The following is a 21,098-nucleotide window of genomic DNA, read 5'->3' as shown; positions in this document are numbered from 1 at the left end:
CTTTTCAGAGACATTCTCTACCACCCTACTTAACTACCCTCTACCATGCCAGGGCTGCCTCTCTAATGTTCTGTGGGAGGCCCACAAAAGAGGGTTTTTTGTCCAGCTGGACAGCCAAATCTTTGCCCTATAGCTGTGGCCTTTGAGACCCGTGGAAAAGATTTATAAAAGGAAGAATGGGAAAGCATACAAACAACCAGGTAAACAAGTGATTGCTTGAGTAGTGATGGATGAACCTTAAAAATTTCAGAGGTTTTGTTTGGGTAAAACATCTTACTGTTATGATGATTATCTGAATGATGGACTGAGAAATCACTCTTGGAAACCCCACCAGAACATAAGATTTCTAGCCCTACTTTGTTTCATTTGGTTCACAAAAACTTTGAAAATAGATTTTATCACAGTATTTTACTTCATTGTCAAATGTTTTCAAGCCTCAAAAATCTTTAAAATGTAGGTAAAGTTTTAGTTGATTCTTGACTTTAACAGTATATTAGTCTCTGTTAATGCAAATGGGACTGAGAGCGAACGTTTTTGTATGCTGAAGAGTGGTCTCAGATGGTTCATCTTTTAATGTGCAATTAGGGGACTTGTGCTATCCACTCCTAATGTTAAATCATATGAATGGTTTGGGACTGACTAACATAAAATCTGTTGGCTGAGAAGTGATAACACTTATAAAATTTATGGATGACACCATGTGAGAGGGAGTACTGCATTTAGGAAGGAAAACTCAAATACACAAATACTAAATGGGGAATAACTGGCTGGGCAGTAATACTGGGCTGAAAAGGATCTGGGGATTATAGTGGATCACAAATTGAACACAAGTTAACAGTGTGATGCTGTTGTGAAAAAGGCAAATGTCATTCTGGGATATATTAACATCAGTGTTGTATGTAAAACATGGGAGGTAATTGTTCCTGTCTTCTCAGCACTGGTGAGGCCTCAGCTAGAGTATTGTATCCAATTTGGGGCACCACATTTTAAGAAACATATAGATAAATGCGTGGATGAGATGATGGTGTAGAGAGGAGGGGTCTAGATTCATTAGGAACTGGGGAAACTTTTGGGATGGGGGGAGCCTATACAGCAGAGATGGGCTCCACCTAAACCAAAGTGGAACCAGACTGCTGGCACTTGACATTAAAAAGGTTGCAGATCAGTTTTTAAACTAAGAGATGGGGGAAAGCTGACTGCTGCAGAGGAGCATGTGGATCGGACAGAGACTTCTCTTAGAGGAGAGTCTATTAATAGAGATTCTCTAGGTTTTCGTCAGGAGGAGAGGATGGAAGAGGATAAAGTAGGGGCCAGATCAGATGAGAAACATTCACATAAAAACGAATATGACACATCAGAAAAGGGCAGACAAATAAACAGTGACAATTTTTTAAAGTGCTTGTATATAAATGCTAGAAGTCTAATAAGATGGGTGAACTATAGTGCCTCATGATAAAGGAGGATATTGATATAATAGGCATCACAGAAACCTGGTGGACTGAGGACAATCAATGGGACACAATCATTCCGGGGTACAAAATGCATTGGAAGGACAGAACAGGTCTCGTGGGAGGTGGGAGAGGGGGAGTGGCAATATGAGTGAAAGAAAATGTAGAATCAAATGAAGTAAAAATCTTAAATGAATCCACATGTTCCATAGAATCTCTATGGATAGTAATTCCATGCTCTAATAAGAATAAAACATTAAGGATCTATTATCGACCACCTAATCAGGACAGTGAGAGTGACAATGAAATGCTTAGGGAAATTAGAGAGGCTATCAAAATTAAGAACTAAATAATAGTGGGGGATTTCAATTATCCCCATATTGCCTGGGAATATGTCACCTCAGGATGAAATGCAGAGACAAAATATCTTGATACTTTAAATGACTGCTTCTTGGAGCAACTGGTATGGGAACCCACAAGGGGAGAGGCAACTCTCAATTCAGTCCTGAGTGGAGCACAGGAGCTGATCCAAGAGGTAACTATAACAAGACCGCTTGGAAATAGTCACCATAATATAATACCATTTAACATCCCTGTGGTGGGAAGAACACCTCAACAGCCCAACACTGTGGCATTTAATTTCAGAAAGGGGAACTCTGTAAAAATGAGGTGGTTACTTAAACAGAAATTAAAAGGTACAGTGACTAAAGTGAAATCCCTGCAAGCTGCATGGACGCTTTTCAAAGACACCATAATAGAAGCCCAACTTAAATGTATACCCCAAATTAAAAAACACAGTAAAAGAACTAAAAAAGAGCCACCGTGGCTTAACAACCATGTAAAAGAAGCAGTGAGGGATTGTCATAACTATAAAGGGAAGGGTAACAGCTGTCCTTTGTACAGTACTATAAAATCCCTCCTGGCCAGAGTCTCCAAAATCCTTTTCCCTGTAAAGGGTTAAGAAGCTCAGGTAACCTGGCTGGCATCTGACCTAAAGGACCAATAAGGGGACAAGATACTTTCAAATCTGGGTGGGGGGACTTTTGTTTGTGCTCTTTGTTTGGGAGTTCGTTCGCACTTAGGACTGAGAGGGACCAGACATCAATCCAGGTTCTCCCCATCTTTCTAAACAAGTCTCTCATATTTCAAACTTGTAAGTAAAAAGCCAGGCAAGGCATCTTAGTTTTACTTTGTTTTCTCAACTTGTAAAGCTACCTTTTACTAGAGTGTTTATCTTTGTTTGCTATACTTGAACTGAGGCTAGAGGGAGGTCCTCTGAGCTCTTTAAGTTTGATTACCCTTTAAAGTTATTTTCCATACTGATTTTACAGAGATGATTTTTACCTTTTTCTTTAATTAAAAGCCTTCTTTTTAAGAACCTGATTGATTTTTCCTTGTTTTTAGATCCAAGGGGTTTGGATCTGTATTCACCAGGAGTTGGTGGGAGGAAGGAGGGGAATGGTTAATTTCTCCTTGTTATAAGATCCAAGGGGTTTGGATCTGTATTCACCAGGAGTTGGTGGGAGGAAGGAGGGGAATGGTTAATTTCTCCTTGTTATAAGATCCAAGGGGTTTGGATCTGTATTCACCAGGGAATTGGTGAAAGTTTTCTCAAGGCTTCCCAGAGAAGGGAATTAGCTTTGGGATGGTGACAGCGGACCAGAGCTAAGCTGGTAGTTAAGCTTAGAATTTTTCATGCAGGCCCCCACATTTGTACCCTAAAGTTCAAAGTGAGGATACAGCCTTGACAGGAATAAAAAGGCATCTTTTAAAAAGTGGAAGTCAAATCCTAGTGAAGTAAATAGAAAGCAGCATAAACAGTGCCAAATGAAGTGTAAAAATGTAATAAGAAAAGCCAAAGAGGACTTTGAAGAACAGTTAGCCAAAAACTCAAAAGGTAATAACAAAATGTTTTTTAAGTACATCAGAAGCAGGAAGACTGCTAAACAACCAGTGGGGCCCCTGGATGATAGAGATACAAAAGGAGCACTTAAAGATGGTAAAGTCATTGCGGAGAAACTAAATGAATTCTTTGCTTCAGTCTTCACGGCTGAGGATGTTAGGGAGATTCCCAAACCTGAGCCAGCTTTTGTAGGTGACAAATCGAAAGAATTGTCACAGATTGAGGTGTCACTAGAGGAGATTTTGGAATTAATTGATGAACTTAAGGGTAACAAGTCCCCGGGGCCAGATGGCATTCACCCAAGAGTTCTGAAAGAACTTAAATGTGAAGTTGCGGAACTATTAACTATGGTTTGTAACCTGTTCTTTAAATTGGCTTCTGTACCCAATGACTGGAAGATAGCTAATGTAATGCCAATATTTAAAAAGGGCTCTAGAGGTGATCCCAGCAATTACAGACTGGTAAGTCTAATGTCAGTACCGGGCAAATTAGTTGAAACAATAGTAAAGAATAAAATTGTCAGACACCTAGAAGAACATAAATTGTTGGGCAAAAGTCAAAATGGTTTCTGTAAAGGGAAATCATGTCTTACTAATCTATTAGAGTTCTTTGAAGGGGTCAACAAACATGTGGACAAGAGGGATCCAGTGAACATAGTGTTCTTAGATTTCCAGAAAGCCTTTGACAAGGTCCCTCACCAAAGGGTCTTATGTAAATTAATTTGTCACGGGATAAGAGGGAAGGTCCTTTCATGGATTGAGAACTGGTTAAAAGACAGGGAACAAAGGGTAGGAATTAATGGTAAATTCTCAGAATGGAGAGGGGTAACAAGTGGTGTCCCCCAAGGGTCAGTCCTAGGACCAATCCTATTCAACTTATTCATAAATGATCTGGAGAAAGGGGTAAAAAGTGAGGTGGCAAAGTTTGCAGATGATATCTCAAGATAGTTAAGACCAAAGCAGACTGTGAAGAACTTCAAAAAGATCTCACAAAACTAAGTGATTGGGCAACAAAATGGCAAATGAATTTTAATGTGGATAAATGTAAAGTAATGCACATTGGAAGAAATAACGCCAACTATACATACAATATGATGGGGACTAATTTAGCTACAACGAATCAGGAAAAAGATCTTGGAGTCATCGTGGATAGTTCTCCGAAGACGTCCACGCAGTGTGCAGCAGTGGTCAAAAAAGCAAACAGGATTTTAGGAATCATTAAAAAGGGGATAAAAAATAAGAGGGAGAGTATCTTATTGCCCTTATATAAATCCATAGTACGTGCACATCTTGAATACTGAGTACAGATGTGGTCTCCTCATCTCAAAAAAGATATACTGGCATTAGAAAAGGTTCATAGAAGGGCAACTAAAATGATTAGGGGTTTGGAACGGGTCCCATATGAGGAGAGATTAAAAAGGCTGGGACTTTTCAACTTGGAAAAGAGGAGACTAAGGGGGGATATGGTAGAGGTATATAAAATCATGAGTGATGTAGAGAAAGTAAATAAGGAAAAGTTATTTACTTGTTCCCATAATACAAGAACTAGGGGCCGCCAAATGAAATGAATGGGCAGCAGGTTTAAAACAAATAAAAGGAAGTTCTTCTTCACACAGCGCACAATCAACTTGTAGAACTCCTTGCCTGAGGAGGTTGTGATGGCTAGGACTATAAAAGTGTTTAAAAGAGAACTTGATAAATTCATGGAGGTTAAGTCCGTTAATGGATATTAGCCAGGATCGGTAAGGAAGGGTGTCCCTAGCCTATGTTTATCAGAGGGTGGAGATGGATGGCAGGAGAGAGATCACTTGATCATTGTCTGTTGGGTTCACTCCCTCGGGGGCACCTGGCATTGGCCACTGTTGATAGTCAGGATACTGGCCTAGATGGACCTTTGGTCTGACCCAGTACGACCGTTCTTATGTTGTTATGTAAATTGGAGAGAATCCAGAGGAGAGCAACAAAATAAGAGACATAGAAAGCGTCATCTATGCTGAATATTGAAACATTGAAAGAACAGGGTATGCTTGATTTAGAGAAGAGAAGCCTAAGGAAGACCTAAGACACTTCAAATATTTGAAAGGTTTTTATAAAGAGGATGGTGATCAGTTGTTCTCCATGTCCATCCAGGGAAGGGAAAAAAGGAATCAGATTCTTTTCAGCCAGGGAGATTTAGGTTAAATGTCAGGAAAAAGCTAATTAATTACTGGAATAGGTTACCAAGGGAGGTTGTGAAATCCCCCATTATTGGAGGTTCTGAGACAAACAGACAAACACCTGTCAGGAATGGTCTAGGTATATTTAATCCTAAATCAGCCCTGAGCTAGATAATCTCTTCAGGTCTCTTCCAGCCCTACATTTCTAGGTTCTATATTTATTTAACCTTAACTCCTATTCGATATATTTTTTATCTGGGAGTCTAAATAAGATCAAAAGGACTTCCTGTCATATGGCTGCTTTTATCACTATGAATGCCCTATATGGGAAATACTTCTCCATTCCCCTCTTCCTCTCACTATATAATCAGTTCTACCCTTCCTCTCGCTTCCAAATCATTATATTTTCTCATACATGAGACACATAAGCACATTCAGTAAGGGATCCTGCAAGGCTACTCAAAATAATTTCCAGGATAGACCATGAGCAAGAGAGATGCCATGAGACACCCTGTGAAACACTGCAGATTTAGGGGCCCATGAGAGTCCTGAGACAGAACACAGGCTAAATATCCTTGTGATAGAGTGTTTACCCCACATAGATGTTGAAATGATTAATGTGGGCCTGAGAGCCAATTAATTTACCTGGAGAATGGGCCAGACCTAATTAAGGATGAATCCCAGCTGGGGGATGAGGAGCAGGAAGCACAGCATAGAAGTGGCTGGCAGGGATAGAGGAGAAGGTTTCAATAGTCTGTCTCTGATTAGCAAAGGAGTTTCAAGAGAGAGTTTATACCCTAGCCCTGGTGAGAGAGGATAGATATCAAGAGTTAAAGAGACTCCTGAAGTGGCCCTGAGAGAAAACCAACCCACAGACAGATGGTACTGGGAGTAGACTAGAGTTGAGGGTCCAGACTAGTTACTCACTTTAGTGGGAATTTACTTTCTAAATTTAGATTCTGATTAGTTTTTAACACTAAACCCTGTAGGTCATGGTATTGGCTAAAATATTTCAGCAGATAGGTAGACAAATTAAACAGATAAACAGATACCTAATTGAACTGTGAAATGTTACTATTGTTATTGTTCTCAATTTACTTTGTTGAATTTTAATGTTAGAAGATTATCAAAGCGTAGCCATGAGAAAATGCCCTGCATTTCAAATGCATATGCTGAATGGCATGAATCTTAATTATCTTGGGTGAGCTAGACTCTCAGGTTGGTCCTACTTTTTGGCTTTATACTTTAATGCAAATGTGTATTTCATGTGAAAAACTTGGAACAGAATGTTACGTGTTCACCAGCTGCCATGATAGTAAAGATTTCACTCTAGTGCTACATATTTTAGCAGGGAAAATAGTGCCAGTGCTGTTTGCAGCTTCAGAATTGATTTTTGTTGTTTAGGGAGAAACACTGTTTTTGATGTCAGAGAAGTTGCATCTGTGTTCATCTGAGCTGTCAATTATGCATTACAATTCAAGAGGCAAACTACATTGTTATTGCAGATCCTGGGGAGGGGGAGGGGGGGAGTTAAAATGCCAGGAAATGTAAAGAGCTTGAAGAATATGTGTTCCAGTCTCATTTGACAAGAGAGATTTGTCAAACTGTCAATAGTACTGATTAACCAAACAACCACCCAGTATCACTTTTTATCTTCCCTTTTGTATAATTTATTTTAAACAAATATTTGCTGATAAAGGATTTGTGTTGTGGCAATTGTAAAACATCCAAGCACAAGCTGAGATGAACTTTTCCCAGGTAGCTTTTGTTGTATCATTATTTTATTTCATTTTTTAAATTCAGAATCTAGCACAATTTGAATTTGCACTTACACTGCAGCACGTGCACTCTACTGGGTGTATGGTGTGATTTAAATGTGAGGTAGAAAAATGCTAATGGAAACAGGTGGTATTTTCAAAATAGAAAACAGACAATACTGAGCTCATCTATATTAAGTAATTACACTTCTCATTACCTCTTCCTTCTGATACCAGATTGGTTGTTACTCCACAGGGAATATATGTAAGGTTGTATATTCAAAATTACCTCATATCAGTTTGTTAGTAAAAATAAAGTTGGCATATAAAATTTTCCTGAATTTGAACAAGGGGTATGGTAATTTAACTGTCTAAAAAAAGAACATATTTTATCCACAGCACCTCTGACCTTAATCATGAACAGAATATCTCTTTATTCTGATATCAGAAATCCTGTTAGTTATCACAGTGCACAAGACTGGTAGGAAAAACATTTATCAAAATTGTATCTAAGCCAGCAGCCATCTAGAAAACATCTCAGCTTTAGGATGCTCAGCTTTCTAATACTCAACTGACAGAAACTATCTTGCTAAAGCTAACTAGCTATCCCACAGTCCCTCCTAGGCACTCATTTTCCAAATTTCTAATGCCTATTTTTGAGAGAGGTGAGAATGATAGACAACATAGGTCATTTCCAAATCCAAGGCTAGAATCAACTTGCCAGTGTTTGAAGAAAGTTTTAAAGGTCAATGACCCCAAAAGCTAGTAGGTCCTTCTGAGCTCAACTCAAAATGTACTTAATTTTTAGCTGGCCCTGGTTTTGTCCCTGTGCAAAATGCGTTCATGTAGCTATTTGTTTCAAACTGGGCTAAGCTGTACTGAGGCAAGTCACACAGATGCAGCACATGTGTACTAGGGGGTTGCACCGGTGCACCTATATCAGTATAGCTACACTGGTGTAAAATGCAAACACAGCAACCCCAAAACAAAATAATAATACAAATCAAAACATTGTAGAAAAAGGGTAATTTTTTCAAAAACATCTAAGTGACGTATTGAATTTCAGTTATTCTGAATGATTTTCAATGAGGCTTAGGTTACAAAGTGTTTAAGGCTTAAATCTTTAATTTCAATGGGAGCTAGGTGTCTAAATACCTTTGAGGCTCTGGACCTAACTCATTTTTGAAAAGGGAACCTAAGATCCCAAACCTTAGGCACATTTGAAAATTTTACCAATGCTTTAATATTATGAGGTCTCATTGCAGTACCCTGCTATTAAATCTAGACTATGAAGGACCATTTTTATGAGATGTTATTAGGTCTGTGGATTAGTGAAGTGAGAATTAGTGAGGTTCTACTGAATTCCAATTCCATCCCATGTTTTCACAGTTGATTCACATCCTACACATTTTAGGCATAAAACAAACATAGATTTTCTTAAAAGATGTTAATGTTTAAGGGGCCTCTTAGCCCTGAAGCAATTTCATCTCTAGGATGTCATCTAGAAAATATTTTGTTAATACATTCTCTGCAGTTTTGTTTTTTGCCATGAACAATGAGCAACCTTAATTCTTTGAAATAAATCATAATTCTCTTGTTTACTTTTCTGTCACGAACGAGAAAGTTTTTGCTTTTTCTTTTCTGTTTTGTACTATGAAACTAATAAATTATAATAAATGTAATTCCCTATTGATCCTTTTTCCCACTCCCAATCCTTTCTTGCCTAAAATGCCTGTCAGCACTTTCAACACTTCCTTGTTTCTCCAACATGTGGCCTTAGGCTGTAGCTTGACAAAGATACCCTAGGTACCTCCATCACTTCATAGGTGGCAGCTGTCACCTTGCCATAGGTACTTCTACTGAAATTACATGTTGCTTCTAGGTCCTTTGCTATCCACCCTGTATTCTTACATGCAGAATAGAATGCTTCAGATATGGTAGTAACACAATTCCCTCCCAATTATTACTATAATAAAGCAGAAGTTGTTACTTCTGTTTTCCAGTGTATTTTATGGAAATGTTGGCTTTTGGTTTACCAGGCACTGGAATGACACAAGATCAAAATGCATAAAGTGTCCTGCTTGAAAGGGAACTATAAAATGTCACGACCATAGTGCTGAAAAAGAGCTCATTACATCAATTACATCAGCGCAATTGCTCATTTACCTCAATATGAGCACCCTTCTCATAGCACATACATCTGAGCTCCTTTTAAAAGTCAGCACATAAACCAAACATTCAGCAATTAAAAGATTGGAAGTTACAGACTACTTGAAGGGTAATCAATTTATCTGCCTAATCATTCAGATTAGAGCATTTAAAAGCAGCATGTATTGCACTAGGCTGACAATTTCACTATATTTCACAATGTACTGCCAAAGTTTGAACAAAGGGTTCTCTCAAAATTTTTCCACTTCAGTTGGCAAATATATTTCTCAGATAAAATACTCCCTCTCTCCCCTCCAATTCCAAATTATTTCCCCAACTCCCAAATGTCCCTCCCCGCATTGTCATACTCTCCTCACAAATTCAGTCAATTCCATTCTCTTCCCTCACATAAATTCCATATTTTCCTCCATCTGTTAATTTATTACTCTTTCCCACGTGCATACACATTAAATTAATCTATTCCACACTGTGGCCACTCCAGATCTCCTCTGGCTGTTCAGAAAATTGAGTTTTTGTCTGGTAATGGGTGAAATAGAACTGATTTCTCTGGGATAGTATCCTTGGGCAAGTAGGGACATAGGATATCTTAGCCCTTCAAATGCTGGACTGGGACTGGGTATGCATAATTATTACTCCATGATATTCTCTGCCATAGGGCAATATTGATAACAAGAGTTTTTTAAGGATTCCAAGAAATCCTTCAAGATGTTTAGACATTTATATGGATAATGATAGAGATGAATACAAAATTGAGAAGGGGTATAAATCTTCATTATTCAGCTCATGAGCCAACTTCTAAATGATGTCTTTAGGAAGAAACTTTTCCTATAACTAGTTAATCTATAATTGTTTGCTTTGGGATTTCATCCACTTTGTCTGAAACATCTGGTACTGGTTATTATCAGAGGTAGGATACAACACTCAATGAACCGCTGCCTTGATCGGGTATGGTAATTCCTGTGTTCCTGTACAGAGGACTCTGCAATGATTTTGGGGATTCATTATGATATATCTCAAACCTAATCAACACATTTTATATTACAAGCATAGCAGGGGTACTGGTGAGGATCATTAGATTCCCCCAGTCTCTTTCAGCAGAAGTAGAATGTGTCAACCCTAGTGTTAGATTTACAAATGTTTGTTTTCAAGGCTAGAAATATTTTTTCCAAGGACAATTCATATGTTTCTTCATGAGGCCCAAAGGCCAGCTCTGTTGTTAACAAGGGACTTGCACAAGCTCATAAGCTTCCTTCAGCTCTGGAATGACTATGGATAACAAATTTGATGTTATTCATATGTTCTTCAAATGAAATGCATTAATGCATTGCAAAACCCTTATTGATCCAACTGAACTCAGCAATCTGAGTGCCAGCTCCCTCCTCCCATAATCTCTGTAATGCTAATTTAAGTGCCAGATTGTAGTTGACCATGCTGAGAAGTCCAATGGGAGGGTAAGTATGAAAGGCCCCATCCTCCCTCACCACCACTTATACACAGGCTTAAGATACATTCAAGTACAGCTCTTGCAATGTTATTGCAAGTCTCACAATATTTGGTGTTTTCATAAAATCCTAGCTCTGGGAACCAGGTGAGAATCTGTTTTCATTTATCATAAAAAAATAAATTTTTAGTCCTTACAGTTTTGAAGAATAACTTCAACACTTGAACCGTACAGACACACAACATTGAAGGCAAATACAAAGAACCCCAAAATGACATTTTTTTTAAATATCTCATGATATTTGAATGGAGTTGTCATACTGAGTCACAATTTTTGTGTGTTCTGACCTGAAGGAGGAGGCCAAAGTACAGTGTCAACAGTAGTACTATTCTTTCCAAAGAGGACTGGTGCCCTTCTACATTGCCAGTGGACTGAAGCAGATGTCAGCAGTGCACATTGCCTCTTTTCAAAGTGTTTATACTCCCCAAGTAATTTTCAGACAAGTCTTCCCTGACCCTCAATAATGAAGCATTCAGAATCTCTCTTTGATCTTCCTCTTGTACAGAGCCCACCTTTCCCTCATACGTATCTATGGCTATGGCATTAAATCCCATATACAGCACTGTATAAATACTGTAACCTTCTAGTTACATCCTACTCAGCCCCAATGCTGTTTCAATTAATTCTCAGTTTTGTTTTCTAATAACAATGAATTTTGCAAATTACAGACAAGCAGCTAACCTCTACATCAGAATGTTACAGGGCTGCCAATCAACAATAAATATTGAATAAGAATAATATATGCATTCAGAGCACATCCATTTGTTCAGGGGAATTTCAAAGAAGTTACTATACTTGACTTTACTGAATTCATGATCCTGGATCCTGACCTTACAGACGAACCTCCAAAATTCCCATACAGTGTTCTCCACTGAGCAATCCTGCAGCTCATAAGTATTTGATCAGACCTACAAAATGCACTAAAAAACTAAACTTCTAGCCAAGAAAATCCTTTTCCATATGTCTTGGGGAAAAAAAAAAGTACTGTATGTGAAAACTTGAATGCAGTGCTTTAGTAAAGAAAAGCTTGTATCTTGTTAGAAAGCTCCACATAACACTTGGAAAATATTCTACCAGTAGGACAGCCTCAGAGGATTCTCTAAAATTAAATAAATAAAATCCAAAATGAAAAATGCATATTTGTCCATCTGTGCATTTTGTAATTGTAATGACAAACTTGTTGTTTTGATACCATGGGCATTAATAAAATCAAAGACGTGCCAGTACAATCTTTGTATTTAACAGATTAGACTAATTATCTTGTAGGGCCAAATTTAAACTCTCAGTATTAACTCTTATTTTTCCAGCTGGAAAAGATAAAAAATATTATATGCAAGGAGCAAAGCTAGGAAATATCCACAATAAAAAGGGATTAGTTTTTAATAAAAGTATGTGCTTGTAGCCCTGCATGCCCAAAATATCCACATGCACACAGGTTGCTGTACCATGACATTCCAGAAGTAATGCTTTTGAATAGGCACTTTAGAATACGTTTCTAGGGATGTCCATCACAATGCTAATCAATCATCATTTTCTCTGGCTGCAGAGTCTTCTCCTTAATTGTAATGAAAACCTCAGATGCCACTGTGGTGTACAGTCTCTGATTTTATTTTTATGTTTTCCCTTCCCTATAGGTCTGAATATATCAAAGTTGGGGTAAGACATCAAGTCCTTCTGCTCCAAGAAGCACAGGCCACTAATATGTGAGTTACTGCCAACTGTGCTTAAGCTATAGTGCTACTGAGGCTTATAACATGAAACTATGCAGCGCAAGCTACTGCTAAAATCTTTGGGCCAGATCCTTTAGGGCAGGGTTGCCCAGCCTCCAGCCGGTGGGCTGTACGCGGCCAACAAGAGAATTTCATAATGCCTGTGACCTGCTTCAACGCAATATACTAACAGCTGATTCATTAGCGTTTTGTTGTCATGTTTACATCATTATAGTTTACACAAGTGTGTAAACAGACAGTATTGTACACAGAAACATCCTATCTAAATACATACGAAACAAGTTGAACTTAAAATATAAAGCAATACAAGTGACTTTAAATCTTATTAAAATACATAGAATCTGTTTGGCTCACACAAGGTGGTACTTAGGTTTATGTGGCTCTCCTGTGTAATATAGTTGGGCATCACTGCTTTAAGGGAACACTGTAGCTGGCATAATTTAGAGCAGCTCTGAGCCTACTTCAGGACTGGAGGAGAGGTAACGTGTTTTGTGGACATGGGGATCTAGCATATCGTCTTCACTTGCCCCCTATATTGTCTTTGGTCTTCAGTAATGTACTCAAACTTTTTATCCTCACCTTCAGGGCCCTGCACAGCTTTACTCCTGCCAGTGTGTTGGGTCTCGTTCTTGAAGGGGAGGACAAGAAATATAAACTCGATTCATTTGGCTGAGGTATTATGGTCTAAGTGACAGGCAAGCAAGGTGCTTTTGGCGGCTATATTGTAGGTAGACTGCAGAGAGGAAAGATGGAAATGGGGAAGTCAGAAAGGAGCAATCTGAAAAGATAATTAAGGATAAGAGTTTATCTGCAGGGATGTATCTTTTTATACAGTGTAAAGAAGAAATGGCATATCCTCCCTGATCCACTACATTATGCAGTCACACACTCTTAATCTTCAATTCTTCCTCAAACCCCTCTTCTTTTGGTTGGTCTTTCTAATCTATGTCCTGTCTTTTGTTGCTGGTACTCTTCATACACTTCTTTAAATACCTTGAGGCCAAGAGTTTAGGATTTACACAAGGATTAGACATTTATATGAATAACAAGAACAACCACAGTTACAATACAGAAGATTAAACCTTTTTAATTTTTTTAGATTGAATATAAGCCTCATGTTGAATGGGATGAGCCAAGCTCCAACTGTCATGATTTAAACAGAAACTTCCCCTATGGGCAGATAATTTCAGAAATGTATATTACAGGGATTCTTGAACCTTCTGCTCAAGCATCTGATCTTGGTCACTGAGAGAATTGTAGATTTCATGTTACCTGTAGTAACCGTAGATTTCACCTGTCAAAACACAAACAGACTTAAATTAAGGTATATGTGAACTCCACTATCTTCAGCTTTATTAAAGTTATATGGAATCCAAATGATAAGACTAATACACTGTAAATTTACCAATACAGGCCTCACCTTCCCTGTGTTGAAGGCAAAGATGTTGTTTTGACACACAAAGCACCAGGATAATTGGAGTATGTGGGCAATTCTTTTTCATATACTTATTGCCTATCTTACAGAATAGAGACAAACCCCTTGAGTGTCGCTTCTTGGGGTTGATTCTGATCTTACATCATTGGTTTTATATTAGTGTAATTCAATTTAATTCAGTATTGAATTACCCCACAAATAAGATCAGAATCAGGCACCATGTGTATACCCAAGAGCCACGAAGTTGGATAAAATACCACCTCAGGCAGATGGACCCATGGACTTGTGCATGTCCAGCTTTTCTAAGTAGTCCTTAACCTGTTTCACAACTGAGGGCTGCTCACCTCCTCCCTGTACTGTGTCAACCTTAGCAGATTGATGAATATAAATCCCTGTGTCTGGCAAAACCAGTTTTCCCCCTCTGCTTTGCAGTAACATCTAGCTACAAGGATATATTTTCAGTATATAAACAGAATTTTTAAAATATCATCCGTACGTACATTTCACAATGATTTTAATGACCACCATGAGACTCGCTTTCATTTAAGATCTCACACAACATTCTTTATAGAGAAATACTATGACATAAATGTGACAGATATAGGGATTTTGTCAAACCTGTGAGGGGCTTCATTGTCATTGAGGGATTTTTAGGGTCACACCAATAAATTCCTGTAACCAGACTTTCACATTACTCACAATATGGGTTCCTTACATGCCATCTGATGGTGCCTTAAAATATGCCTCTTTAAGAGAGATCAAAAATTTTACCACCTCCTCATTTACTCCTTTTCTGCATCAATCTATCCTGCCTGCCCCATGACAACTGATTGGGAACAAGAAAGACCCAAAATGACTTTCTGATTGCTGCTTGGGAGCCACAATACTGCCCTTCCTCAGGTGGCCAGCTCTTACAAAACACACCACAACCATGGGAGCCAAGGAGGATTGACTTGGGTGCAGTCTGTGTCCCCATACTCATATAAACCCAGTCCCTTCATGAGGTGCATGAGATAAGGAACTTACAACATATGAGTGCCTGGTGAGGAAGCGGTGCTAATCAACTGATAGAGGCCTAGCAAACATGGTCCCTTCTTAAAAGAAAAACTACCTTTCTGTTGAAATCAAATAACTTATAAACAGAATCCACAGCTTAGAAGATAAAGTACTATTAGTAATATTCTGCCTGGTAAGAGAAAACTATTGGCCTGACGTTGTCATCACCAAAATGTGAAAATATATCTCGGATCACAGAAGGGACATTAGCTAATAAAAATCACATTAAAAAAAAACTTCATATCTAAATAACATTCTATTAAAAATGGGAAAACTTTTAAAATATAGTTTATCATTATTTACTTTTTCATTCTCCTTAGTTTGGACAATGAAAATAGACTAGGCAATCTAACTTTTTGTCGCAGTCAATTTCATTTTCAGATATTCTTGCACTGTGCTAGTGTAAAGTGACCAAAATGAAATAATACGATCCTTGTGGTAAATTGACCAATCTACCGGCTTCCAATAGCTGTCGATTTTGCCAAGCCTTTCAAAGTCCATACAAATAATTTGGTCCAGTATACCTAATTTAAAGCTTCTTTTAGTTTGCTAGACAGTATATTTGCTTTTACTTAATCTTATCATTTAAAATCTGGTTTAAGTTAAAATAATTGTTCAATATGAAAATTGCTAGTTATTAACGTATGTGACCTCTCTACATAATGATTCTGTTGTTATTCCCTTTGCAAATTGCAATTTGATTAATGAAACTTCAGAAAGTTATGAGCAATTGAAAGCAGTGGCTCATAATGGAAACATTTTAGAATTTTTTTTTTCTTTTTAGCAGTCCTTAGCACTATAACTATAATAAATGGAAGTATTGCAATGGCCAATATTAACAGTTGTTCTGCTCCTGCATGTATTACGCTGAATATTATTTACTAAACATACACAAATAGAGGCAAACAGTATATAGCAATAATAATGAGTTCTCTTCTGGCAACTTTAGAGGCAGCACAATGTTGTCTACCCAAAGTTGTAAGAATCTGTCACAGAATATGTCCATTCAGCCATCCTGACCCTGTCATTCAGCATATGAGAGACAGGCTGCTACTAAAATATGAATTATGTTTGACTCTTGCACACTGCAATATTGTGTAGTAAGGATTGTGATATTTTGTGGCATCTGGCATTCATGTCACTGAAATGAAAATGTACCACAGATATTGGGCACATATCTGCTCCCTCTCAGTCAATGGCAAATCTTATATTGACATCCGTGGGAGCAGAAGTGATCCCATGTTTAGTGATTTAGCTGTGGCAAATTACATAGATTGTACCACAACACTGCTATCTTGTCACATGACACAGCCTAAAAACATTATTGTCTATGTGACATGTCTCTCACTTCATTGACAAGTATGCCATATGTCATCAAATGCTAATGCCTTAGCTCATATTTGAATTTACAATTCTCTATCCAGTGTAAGTCTTTATATAATAATTAACAGAATATCCTCAGTTTTCCTCATTTTAGAACTATATAGTTCTAAAAGATGATGCCAAAATAATTCTTCAGTAAAGTTCTGCATTTCTTCATTCATAGAAGTGCTAATCATTTTTTGAAAATTTGTAGAGCTGCTGTTATGGAAATGGATACAGTTTTCCATTAACAACATGAACAAGTTTGGAGCAAGTCTGTGTATCACAGGTAAAAATACCATTCTCTGCTCCACTATATTTATGTCTCATTAGTTTATGGACCTAAAGCCCTCCAGGGATTGTCACTCACAAATCCACAGAATCTTTTGAGCACTAGAGTTTGCATTTGGATCTCTAATTTAGCCAACAGATGTGGAAAATTCATATATGGATGGAACTCCCAAGTGATTACAAAGCTGTGGAAGCTAATGAAGTGGATAGAAGAATCACAGAATAAAGCTAAGTAACATTATACTGTACCAATTAGAAAAGAGGTTCTGGAAGAGAAACTCTGAATCTATTCCACAAAAAGTTAACATTAATTTGGTCTCAAAATTTTCCTTCTAAAGCTGCCTTTTTCTAATCATATTCTATTGTTTTGTGTTAATCCCACCAGTGGCTTCAACTCTCAGAAAACTCATAATAATTGTGAAAGAATTGTGAAAATATTACCAGATTGTGGAGCTGTATAGTGGGTTTATGAGAACACAAAATTCCAAACAAATGGGTTGCCAAGGCAACAAAAACCTGTGAATGGAACCCACCATTTTTGGTTCATGAAACAGACATGAACCAAGGCCTGGTCTACACTATGACTTTAATTCGGATTTAGCAGCCTTAATTCGAATTAACCCTGCACCCGTCCACACAACGACGCCATTTAATTCGAAATAAAGGGCTCTTTAAATCGATTTCTGTGCTCCACCCAGATGAGCGGAGTAGTGCCAAAATTGATTTTAGCATTTTGAATTAGGGTTAGTGTGGCCGCAATTCGATGGTATTGGCCTCCGGGAGCTATCCCACAGTGCACCATTGTGACCGCTCTGCACAGCAATCTGAACTCGGATGCACTGGCCAGGTAGACAGGAAAAGCCCCGGGAATATTTGAATTTCATTTCCTGTTTGCCTAGCGTGGAGAGCACAGGTGACCACAGATAGCTCATTAGCACAGGTAACCATGCAGGCCGATAATCGAAAAAGAGCACCAGCATGGACCGTACGGGAGGTACTGGATCTGATCGCTATATGGGGAGAGGATTCAGTGCTAGCAGAACTTCGTTCTAAAAGATGAAATGCCAACACTTTTGAAAAAATCTCCAAGGGCATGATGGAGAGAGGTCACAATAGGGACTCAGATCAGTGCCGCATGAAAGTCAAGATGCTCAGACAAGCCTATCAAAAAACAAAGGAGGCAAACGGTCGCTCCGGGTCAGAGCCGCGGACATGCCGCTTCTACGCCAAGCTGCATGCAATTCTACGGGGGGCCGCCACCACTACCCCACCTGTGACCTTGGATTCCGGGTCGGGGATAGTCTCATCAGCTACACCTGAGGATTCTGCGGATGGGGAAGAGGAGGAGGAGGAGGAGGAGGAGGAGGACGAGCTTGCAGAGAGCACCCAGCACTCCGTTCTCCCCAACAGCCAGGATCTTTTTCTTAGCCTGACTGAAGTACCCTCCCAACCCTCCCAAGCCAGTATCCAAGACGATGACCCCAGGTCATGGGGTCACCCCAGGGACCTCAGGTGAGTTTACCTTTTAAAATATCAAACTTGTTTTAAAAGCAAGCGTTTTTTAATGATTACTTTGCCCTGAGGACTTGGGATGCATTCGCGGCCAGTTCAGCTACTGGAAAAGTCTATTAACGTGTCTGGGGATGGAGCGGAAATCCTCCAGGGACATCTCCATGAAGCTCTCCTGGAGGTACCCCAAAAGCCTTGCCACAAGGTTTCTGGGCAGTGCAGCCTTATTCCGTCCTCCATGGTAGGACACTTGACCATGCCATGCTTGCAGCAAGTAATCTGGTATCATTGCCTGACAAAGCCTGGCAGCGTATGGTCCCGGTGTTTGCTGGCATTCAAGCAACATCCGTTCTTTATCTTGCTGTGTAATCCTCAGGAGAGTGATATCGCTCATGGTAACCTGGTTGAAATACGGGAACTTAATTAAGGGGACAGAGGTGGCCATTCCTACTGGGCTGTTTGCCTGTGGCTGAAAAGAAATCCTTCCCTGCAGTTAGCCAAGCGCAGGGGGGGAAATTGGCACTGAGCTTTTTGCGTTTGGCTAGCAGGGATCTTCCCTGTTACCAGCCACGTGGTGGGGGGAGGGGTACAGTGATCATCCCAGAGAATTCATGGTGGGGGGGGCAGGGGGGTTAGTTTGGTTCCTGCAGGGATCTTCCCTGGTACCAGCCACGCGGTGGGGGGAGGGATAAAGCAATCATCCAGAGAATTGGATGGGGGGGGCGTGGTTAGTTTGTTTTCTGCTGCTGCTGAATGCTAACAGAAAAACCACAGCACTCAACGGGCTTTGCTTGGTATGTGGGAAAAGAGGGTGCAGAAGCCGAAAGACAGTGGCTTACCATGGCTGCATGCAAGCCGAATTCTGTTGCCCGGACCTGTGATCTCTAGCAGCAAAGCCACAGGCACTCAGTATTAAGAGGCGAAATGCGACCTTGCACAGAAATCACATGTGCTATGTAATGTGAATAGTGTTGGTCACCGTGAAAGAGTATAAGCATTGTTCTGCAAAATGTATCTTTTTAAAAAATTCTCTCTTTTTTCCCCTCCCTACAGCAGCTGCAAATTCTTCAAGCCTCCCTCCTCCGTCTCGAAGGTTATCACAGATAAGGCGTCGGAGAAAGAAGACGCGAGACGAGATGTTCGCAGAAATCATGGAATCCACCTGCAGTGACAGAGCTCATCTGAATGAGTGGAAGGGCACGGTTTCAAAGTATAGGAAAGAAGCCAGTGAACGTGAGGACAGGAGGGACCAACGTGAGGACATGAGGGACCAACGTGAGGACAGGAGGGACCAACGTGAGGAGAGGAGAGACGCTCGAGATGAGAGGTGGCGGCAGGAAGATCAGAGGAGGCAGAATGCAACGCTGGGGCTGCTGCATGAGCAAACAGACATGCTCCGGCATCTGGTGGAGCTTCAGGAACGGCTGCAGGAAAACTGAGTGCCGCTACAGCCCCTGTACCCCCCTCCCCATGTTCCATATCCTCCTCACCCAGACGTGTAAGAACGCGGGGGAGGGAGGGAAGGCTCCGTACACCTTCCCATTCCACTGCAGTGGACAGCCCAAGCAAAAGGCTGTCATTTTTTTAACCTTTTTTTAGTGGCCTTTTCCTTCCCACCGATCCTCCTCCCAAACCCCACCCGGGTTCCCTCCCTCTTTTTATAATCTATTAATAAAGAATAAATGATTTTTAAATGATAGTGACTTTATTTGGTTTGAAAGCAAGCTGGAGGAAGGGGGAGGGTGGGTTCCTTACAGAAAATGAGTCAATAAAGGGGGCGGGTTTTCATGAAGGAGAAACAAACAGATATTTCACACTGTAGCCTGGCCAGTCATGAAACTGGTTTTCAAAGCTTCTCTGATGCACAGCGCTTCCTGGTGTGCTCTTCTAATCGCCCTGGTGTCTGGCTGCGCGTAATCAGCAGCCAGGCGATTTGCCTCAGCCTCCCACCCCGCCATAAAGGTCTCCCCCTTACTTTCACAGAGATTGTGGAGCACGCAGCAAGTAGAAATAACAATGGGGAGATTGGTTTGGCTGAGGTCTGAGCGAGTCACTAATGAACGCCAGTGACCTTTTAAACGGCCAAATGCACATTCTACCACCATTCTGCACTTGCTAAGCCTGTAGTTGAACAGCTCCTGACTCCTGTCCAGGCTGCCTGTGTATGGCTTCATGAGCCATGGCATTAAGGGGTAGGCTGGATCCCCAAGAATAACTATTGGCATTTCAACATCCCCAACGGTTATTTTCTGGTCCGGAAAGTAAGTCCCTTGCTGCAGCCCTTTAAACAGAGTAGTGTTCCTGAAGACGGGAGCGTCATAAACCCTTCCCGGGCATCCCACGTTGAAGTTGGTGAAACGTCCCTTGTGATCCACAAGTGCTTGCAGCACCATTGAAAAGTACCCCTTGTGGTTTATGTACTGGGTACCCTGGTGCTCCGGTGCCAAGATAGGGATATGAGTTCCATCTATCGCCCCACCACAGTTAGGGAATCCCATTTCAGCAAAGCCATCCACTATGGCCTGCACATTTCCCAGAGTCACTACCTTTTGTAGCAGCACCTGAGTGATTGCTTTAGCTACTTGCATCACAGCAGCCCCCACAGTAGATTTGCCCACTCCAAATTGATTTCCGACTGACCGGTAGCTGTCTGGCGTTACAAGCTTCCACAGGGCTATCACCACGCGCTTCTCAACTGTGAGGGCTGCTCTCATCTTGGTATTCTGGCGTTTCAGGGCAGGGGACAGCAAGTCACAAAGTTCCATGAAAGTGCCCTTACGCA

Source organism: Malaclemys terrapin, chromosome 5, assembly GCF_027887155.1.
Source record: "Malaclemys terrapin pileata isolate rMalTer1 chromosome 5, rMalTer1.hap1, whole genome shotgun sequence".
Lineage (NCBI taxonomy): Eukaryota > Metazoa > Chordata > Testudines > Emydidae > Malaclemys > Malaclemys terrapin.
Note: the sequence above shows the minus strand (reverse complement) of the source record.